At 32.5% G+C, this 8,483-nt stretch overlaps 1 pseudogene; it reads left to right on the forward strand.

Moving 5' to 3' along the window:
• Positions 1-1,045: 1,045 nt before the first annotated feature.
• Positions 1,046-1,946, forward strand: LOC149165379 (calmodulin-like protein 2 pseudogene; annotated as a pseudogene).
• Positions 1,947-8,483: the final 6,537 nt, after the last annotated feature.

An 8,483-nucleotide genomic window follows, 5' to 3' on the forward strand; every position in this document is an offset into this window, starting at 1 on the left:
TTGAGCATTTTCATCTCTCTGTTGCTTTGTAGACTTCCTTCCTGGTCCTTGTTTTTTTTGTGTGTCTAGATTTACATCGTGCTCTTTAGAAGAATTCCTAGTTGATCTAGTGGAGGGAGGATCTTGGGAAAAAGAAGAATAATTTAGCAGAGGGGGGATGGGAGCATTAGTATCAGCTTGGAATACATGCATGGAGAGAGGGGGTTATCTTCGGGGGGGAAATGATGGAAAATTATTACGCCATGTTATTAGCCCATACTATTGTAACAAAATATATTCACAAATTCATAATATCAATGACATCTAAAATTGTTTATATACTTACATTACATTTACACATCTACTCTACACTAGATTGTAGAGTGCCTTTAGCCCAAAATACTTATCAGATAGCAAAAAAACAAATAATCAAAATCTTCCTAAAAACATACCCATCATATATATATGATTTTATTATTCTCATTGAATCTTTAAAAATAAAATAAACACAAAAAAAAAAATATATATTTATTTATTTAGTATAACAAAAACAAAAGCGAAAATAAAATAAACAGTAAAAAGTATATTTTTTTATTTATTTAAAAAAAAAACAAAAGCGAAAGCGAAAAACCCTTTCAATTATACTTGGACAACCAACCGTTTCAAACGTAAATACCACTCCGCCTCTACCTCTCTTAATTCCCGTACATTCATTCTCCATCCGACATTTTTATGAAAACAACTCTGAAGCTGCATTCCAAGTCCCAGGAAGCTGGAAGGAGTCTTCTTTGTACAAAACAATTCCAAGCCAAGTCAGAGTGGCGCATAACCCGCCAGAGCACCTTCCAAGACCCTTCTTACATCCCAACTACTTTTCAAAACGCTATATGCGCATACCAAACGACTTTTCTCTGAACCTATCCACACATTCATTGGTCGTTTCTGCTGAGTTTCATTGTAGCTAACCGCAGGCTTCTCAATAGGAATTGCAGTCGTTGTTTCTTCTCACTTTCATAGCAACCCTGCACTCAATCAAACGCCTTCTAAATACGAATCGCAGGCCTTCATTGCTACCATTCTGTAACGCCCAAGATTCACCGACCCTTTTTTCTTCTCTGCTCTTTCCATTGCTGAAATTATTGAATTCAGCCATCTTATTCATATATCAAAGATGGTGTCTGATCTTATCATCAGAAGCCCTGCAGTTTCAAATGTTTCTGCCATGCCTATGTATTGGAGCATTATTGTATCCATGGCCCTGGGTTGGGTTCAGAAGTTTTATAGCTTCTACAAGTTTTATGTTTATGTTTGGGTTTTTGAGATGATGAAAACTAAGTTTCCTGAACTCTGCAATCCAAAAGACCCACATATTACAACGACTCTTGGAAAATACCAGCGGCCCGGAGGTATGATTGATGAAGCGCCCAGTGATTTTGTAAATAAAAGATACACGGCCTTCGTTCAAACATGGGATCTCTCTCGAATTTTTAATGTCTTGGACAGCGATGGTGATGGCAGGGTTACTGCAGAGAACGTACAAAGGTTACTGGAAAAGCTTGGAATTCAAAATATATGTGATGATAGTATGAAAATAATGATGGGTTCTCTGGAGCATATGAACTTTGATGATTTCTGCGGATTTCTTCTCAATATGTGTGGGGAAGCTCATGAGCATGCAGAGACAGAGGAGAAAGTGTTGTCAGAGGATTTGGAGAAAGCGTTCAGCATTTTTGATAAGAATGGGGATGGGTTCATCAGCCCAATTGAACTTCGACAGGTCCTTCTCAGCTTAGGACTAAAAGAAGGAAAAGATTTGGAGAGTTGTGAAATGATGATCACAAGATTTGACAGAAATTTAGATGGTAGAATTGATTTTGAGGAATTTGAGAACATGATGAGTCGATGAAGGACAAATCTTTGTAAATGTGTTAATAAAAATTATGCCTCTTCGATTTCTTTTAGTAAAATTTTATTCCCAAAATTTCTTGATCATATGAGAATAATGGACAGTTGCAATGGCATATTGCCATCTAATTCTCCCTGGTTTGTATTCGCTTTTAATGCATTAAACCCAAGATTGAATTCTGGAACAGGCCAAATGTGGTATATACGTACTTCCTGTTTATATAACACGAGAGCGGTTTAGCCCTCTTACAGACCAGAGCAACAGAGTGCTTCCCACATTGGCTAAAACGAACCATTTAAGAACGATAATGATTAATTTCTATAACAGTACCAAGACTTGCAAACTAAATCAAATTTCTATGGCTAAGTTGGGAGTTAAGCATCAACTCACTGTAAAATTTCCTCAACATATTAGACATATGGCTAGATTTAACTTTTTGCTTGTGAATGAAATATGACTTGCTTCCAAGTTTTTTTTGTTTTTGCAGATTATACTCCATATGCGCAAAGGGCAGAATTCTGTATACGGTTCAACTGTTTAGGGCAAATCGTTTGCATCTCTATAAAAAAAATCTGGCAGAATTTTCCATGCTTTTGGGAAATTGGTTTCTATAATTATAAATTCCCTTACCTTTTACATTGGTTATCTTCTTATGCTAACAGGGACATGGACAGAATGAGTGACCTTGGTTAACATAATGGTTGATTTGATAAACAGTACGTTTATGGCTTCTTCATCAACATGGATTTTCTGCAGATTTAAAATTAAAAATACAAATATCATTACAACTTTGTCAATACTAATTTAATGCGTATTCACTGTTAATCACCAACAGACATGAATAGATATTTCTGTTTTCAGATGTGTCTCACTGCTTGTTTGCTTGTGATGGCCAGATCATTGCCCATCAATAGGAAGGAAGTCCAACTCTGTTATCTCCAGCTTTATTATGGTAAACTTATGCACTTTTGCTGTTTGATATTCAAATCAGTACACTGTCTAACTATTAGACTTTTTTTAATTCTTATTATTTAAATCTTTATATTCTCTCTTTTAACTATTAAATAAAAAGAAAATTCTTATTTCAAATAATTTTAAATCCTTAATTTAGTTGAAATTTGGTCAAAGTTGGCTAATTCTTATTGTTAATTTAAATTATTTAATTATTAATTTTAATTTTTAACTAACTTTTTTCATTTATTCTTATGATTAATTTAAATGATTTAATTGTTAATTTTTATTTTCAACTAACTCTTTCTTAATTCATTCTTATTTGAAATATGATGTTTATTTCTTCTTAATTTTTATTTTAATTCCTATTTCTCTTTTATTCTTATTTTCAATTAATAAATATTATTAATATTTTAAATTTAAATTTGCTAATTATTAATCATTAATTTCTAACTAATTCCAAACATGATTTTTAATTATTATGTCTAATTTATATTATTTTTTACCATTAACCCAACGGTTATCTAATTATTTTTCTCCTATAAAGAGGCTTTTAAGCACTAGTTTACTCACTAAGCTCTTTGGTCCCTTATGATGGATGGAGTTTTCATCCGAAAAGTTAGAGAGCTCACAAATTCTGCACAATTTTATTCTAGAAACTCCAACCACAATATGAATAAAAATATTTTAAAATACAATTAAAAAAAATCCTAATACATAATTATCCGTGCACTTTTTCCTCCTTCCTCCTCCAGTTTATTCTCCATAGAACTGCATCCTTACAATCTCAACACAAAATTCTTCACCATGTATTTCCTTGCTCTCTTGATACAACTTTCCACACCTTGCCATATTATCACTTGTTACAACTGATTGGACATGTTGTTCTAATGATATTACAACTTCACACAAACATCCTGATCAAAAGAAATCTCTTTTCATATACAAATTGAATTGATTCTAAAGATGTTGTCGACTACTTCCTTATAATCGAAGCGATGATGGTGCACATAACCAGTCTAGAAGGTGGATTGCACTGCATAAGCGTTGCGGCCTTCTCGGAAAATACATGAAAAAACATCTTTATGCATTCCTTACAAATATGGGCTTCAACCAAACTGCCCACAAATCTTAGATTGGATTTCATACACCCAAACATCTTTGGGTCCTTAATATATTCTTCAAAATCTTCCTCACCCATGTTCGACACCCTCTCACAGACTTGCAAGCTCTCAATCTCAAAAGCTCCATGCTTCTCAATTGCCTTTCTAAGCTCATCTACATTCAGAAAATACCATGGAAGATTGAAAAAGTCTCTCAAATCTGTCATTAATCACCTACACTCGATATCACAACACCAACATATTCATACATTAATATTTGGATTCTTAGATCTAAACTGTTAACTATAAATGATATGATCAGAATTTAAGACTTATTGTCTGTCATCTTGCATGTGTCACCAATTCATCTCATGCATCTTTAAAGTCCTGGGCACAAAATTCTCCTCCCATTGAAACTTGTGCCTTGTGATATATCTACCATCCTCTAAATCCAGGTAGAGGACAACCCTAGTTATGACTTTATCCTCGCATTGAACCCTTGTCTTTTTCTTGCTCAACTCTTACATTTGAAATCCTGGGGGCAGAGAGAGAATTTGAATTTTTGGGCATGGAGGAAGAATTGATTGCAACTACTTGAAAATGGCATTGTCAGTTAATAGAGGTTGCTGAAATATCCATCTCAAGTCAAATCCAAACAGTCTAACAAGTAGATTGCCCCTGACAACATCTCCCCCATACTGGGTTAGAGAGCACCTCTCAACGCAATAAAAAAATCACAATCACACAATAATGAACAACAACAACAAGATCAAAACTAGGAAACTGGCAAAGAATAAGTTCTATTTATGTTTAGAAATTTTTATAAGGGTGTCTTATACGTTTTTGTATAGGTTTTTTGTATTTATATTGATAAGTGTGTTTATTTTGAAATTGGATTTTCATAATTTTAATTCAATTATCAATAATTATTAGGTGGATGATAAGGTTTTCACTTTCATGGAATATTTTAGAATATTTTTTTGTGGTGTTCACAAATAAAAATTGAGATTTATCTACAAAGTAGTTGTCATTTTTATGATTTTTAATTAAATTGATTAAATAAAAAATGGCATATGAGTCAATGTCATATGAAATGAGTTATGGTTTTTTTTGGACGTGATATTGATAAATTATGAAATTGAGATATGGTATTATAATAAAGTTTACAAATTAAAAAATTTCATAATAAAATGGGGATGGATCTCCACGGTTAAGAATTATGCTACATGTATTTTTTAATGTATATATGTTTAATTTATTTATTAATTGCTTTTATAACAAAGTTTATTATGGCCGTTAGCACTATACCTTTGGGGCCTACAACCTATTCTCCTCTCCATAGATCGGGTCACAACTAAAGGAGGGATTGAACCTTGGATCTAAGGGATTGAACCCTTGATCTCATAGTTTTCACACTCTGCGTCACTTTGATCATCACTATACCTTTGGGGCCTACTACCTATTCTCCTCTCCATAGATCAGGTCACAACCAAGGGAATGAACCCTGGATCTCTTAGTTTGCACACTCAGCGTCACTTTGATCACCAGTTGATCTGGCACCGTGGGACATTAATTCTTTTTATAGTTCATAATAATAATATTTTAAAATAAAGTTACAATTTAGTTAATTTTTATGTTTGTTTTTATTTATTTATTTTAATTTTAGCAATGTGAGATTTGTGCTAAAGTAAGTGTTTTGATGCTTATCTTATGTCTATCAACATTTACTACCATACTTTGATCACCAATTGAGTTGGCACCATGGGAAATTAATTCTTTTTATAATTCATAATAACAATATTTAAAATAAAGCTACAATTTAGTTCATTTTTATGTTTGTTTTTATTTATCTATTTTAATTTTAGCAATGTAAGATGTGTGCTAAAGTAAGTGTTTTGATGTTTATCTTATGTCTATCAACATTTACTACCATCTAATTTATATCACTAAACACTTTTGGAAACATGTTCTATATTCGTATTTTCATTGGCAATATCTTGTGTTTGTGTACTTTTATTGAAAACATCTTGTAAATAGCTTTAATTTGAAGATAGAGTTTGTTTACAAGGATGGGCAAGTTCTTTTATCTTATCTTCCTAGAACAAACTTTATTTTCTTAATAATTCTTTTTTTGTTAGTATTGTTTATTATGTTGATGGTTGTCTATTTTAGTCTAACTATCAATACCTACTAATTGGATGGTAGATATTTAATTTCAACATAATTCTTAGTAGTAATTTCAAATCAAAGGTTGAGATTTATCTCCAAATTAGTTATGCTCTTTTTTTTCCTTTAAAAAAAATTGATTAACTAAAAAAATACCATATGAACAAGTGTCATATGAAATGAGTTAAGGTTTTTGGGGCATGTGGTATTGCTAAGCCATGGTATTGTAACAAAGTCTATCTACAAGTTAAGAATCTCTATGGCAAACTCATATTAAGAATCTCTATGATAAACTCAGAGCGAATCTCTAGGAATCTTGTTAGAGATTTATATTATAATAATAATAATAATAATAATAATAATAATAATAATAATAAAAGTTATAATTTAGTTAATTTGTATGATTTTATTTTAATTTTAGTAATGTGAGTTGTATCATTAAGGTATTTTGATGCTTATCAAATCTCTCTCTCTCCCCCACACCCACCCCCACGTGTCGTGAATCCAGCTATGTCAGACATGATTCTCTATTGACACATGTCTGATTCGTTGTTGGTGAGTGTTTAAAGTTTGGAATTTGTGTCAAGAAGGTGTTTTATTCATACCTAGAGAGAATCACAATTTTTGGACACTTGTCCACCAAAATTGGGTTGTATTTATCCATTTTCATTTGTTTTTTGGGTGTTGTGGTACTATGGGAGTGACCGCCAAAGGAGATAGGGGTGTTTTGGATGATGGTGATACTCTTAAGGGACCATCCTCCACACCAATAGATGCATATATCACATTGGATAAAGATGAGGAGGATACAAAAGAGCGCAATTGTGGTATTGATCCTAAGTTCGATGTTGATGAGCTATACGCATAGCCTATAGCCTATTGGCAACAACCTATGAGATTATTCCTTCCTATTCTACTGTTTTGGGTTCTAATGTCTACCTTGTGTTTGGCCAATGTCAATTTATCGCATTCGTCATTGATGTAGTAGTAAGTGCTAGTTGTAAACATGTATCATTGATGAAACATGATTGAATCCATAGTGTTACAATGTACATGTATAATTGAATTTGTATCATCATAAGAATTTGTGTACTATCTATTATTTTTTAATATATATATATATATATATATATATATATATATATAGAGAGAGAGAGAGAGAGAGAGAGAGAGAGTATATAATTCGATTTATGTGTGATATATATATATATATATATATATATATATGTATGTATATAGATAACACATAAATCACATTATATACTCTCTCTCTCTCTCTCTCTCTCTCTAGATATATATATATATATATATATATATATATATATATATATATATATATTGCTAAGAAAAAGTTAATTGAGAAAATTTGTGTGAAAAATGTTATTCAAATCTAAGACAAGGGAAAAGAGTGAAAGTGTTGAGGAATACAGTGTAAAGTGTTGGAAATACAGAGAGGGGGTTGAATTAGTATGTTACTTCAATTAGATAATTTTAGCTTCACAAAGCATTAAGCATTAGATCAAAACATAAATTAGCAACACATTCAACAATACACAACATCCAAGACAATACATAAGATATTTTTAGGTGGAAACCCTTTTAGGATAAAATCCACTGAACACTTTTAATATAGGTCTTTAAGGTTACATCATCTGGAAGCTCCAACTTCCAATGTTATCCAATAGAAACTAGAAGGAGGCTCTAACCCTCTGATTTATCATCTCCAATTGAAAGGATTCTTTGACACCCTGATTTACCAACTCCAACTGAAAGGATGATCCAACACCCTGGTTTTATCGGATCCAACTGAAAGGATTCTCCAACACCCTACACAAGATCCAACCTACCCTAGCACCACCTTGTCACCTTGAAGTGTTCTCAGGCTACAACTTGAAGGAAATTCCACTCTTTGCCTTGCACCACCCTGCCACCCTACTCAGCAAGCCACCACTTTCCTAGAAGGCTCTGACCTTCAATTCACCACAGTGGACCACATTTCACAATTTTCATACTAGATCCACCTATGCCTAATATTGACATAAAAATATCAACCTTCCCTCTTTGCTTACCAGAAAGATCAAACCCTAGCAGCAAATCCCACTCTAACTAATAACAACAAGAGCAATATTGTTGAATATATTTCTTTATTCATCACACACATTCAACAACAATTCTGCTCAACTCTAATATCAAACCCCAGGTAAAAACTTTCCTCAAAAATATCTCATTAGCAATGGTCAATGCAACATATGAATAAAACCCAAGTAGCTTATTAGCTGCAGCCTGACCAATCAATGATGCAAAAATACACCAATTGCTCAATACTTCATCAAATCCTAACAATGGCATATGATAATGGCAGTATTATAATTACACTA

Source organism: Pinus tabuliformis, chromosome 5_1, assembly GCF_031772625.1.
Source record: "Pinus tabuliformis cultivar Carrire ecotype Pingquan chromosome 5_1, CPIR1, whole genome shotgun sequence".
NCBI classification, from domain to species: Eukaryota; Viridiplantae; Streptophyta; class Pinopsida; order Pinales; family Pinaceae; genus Pinus; species Pinus tabuliformis.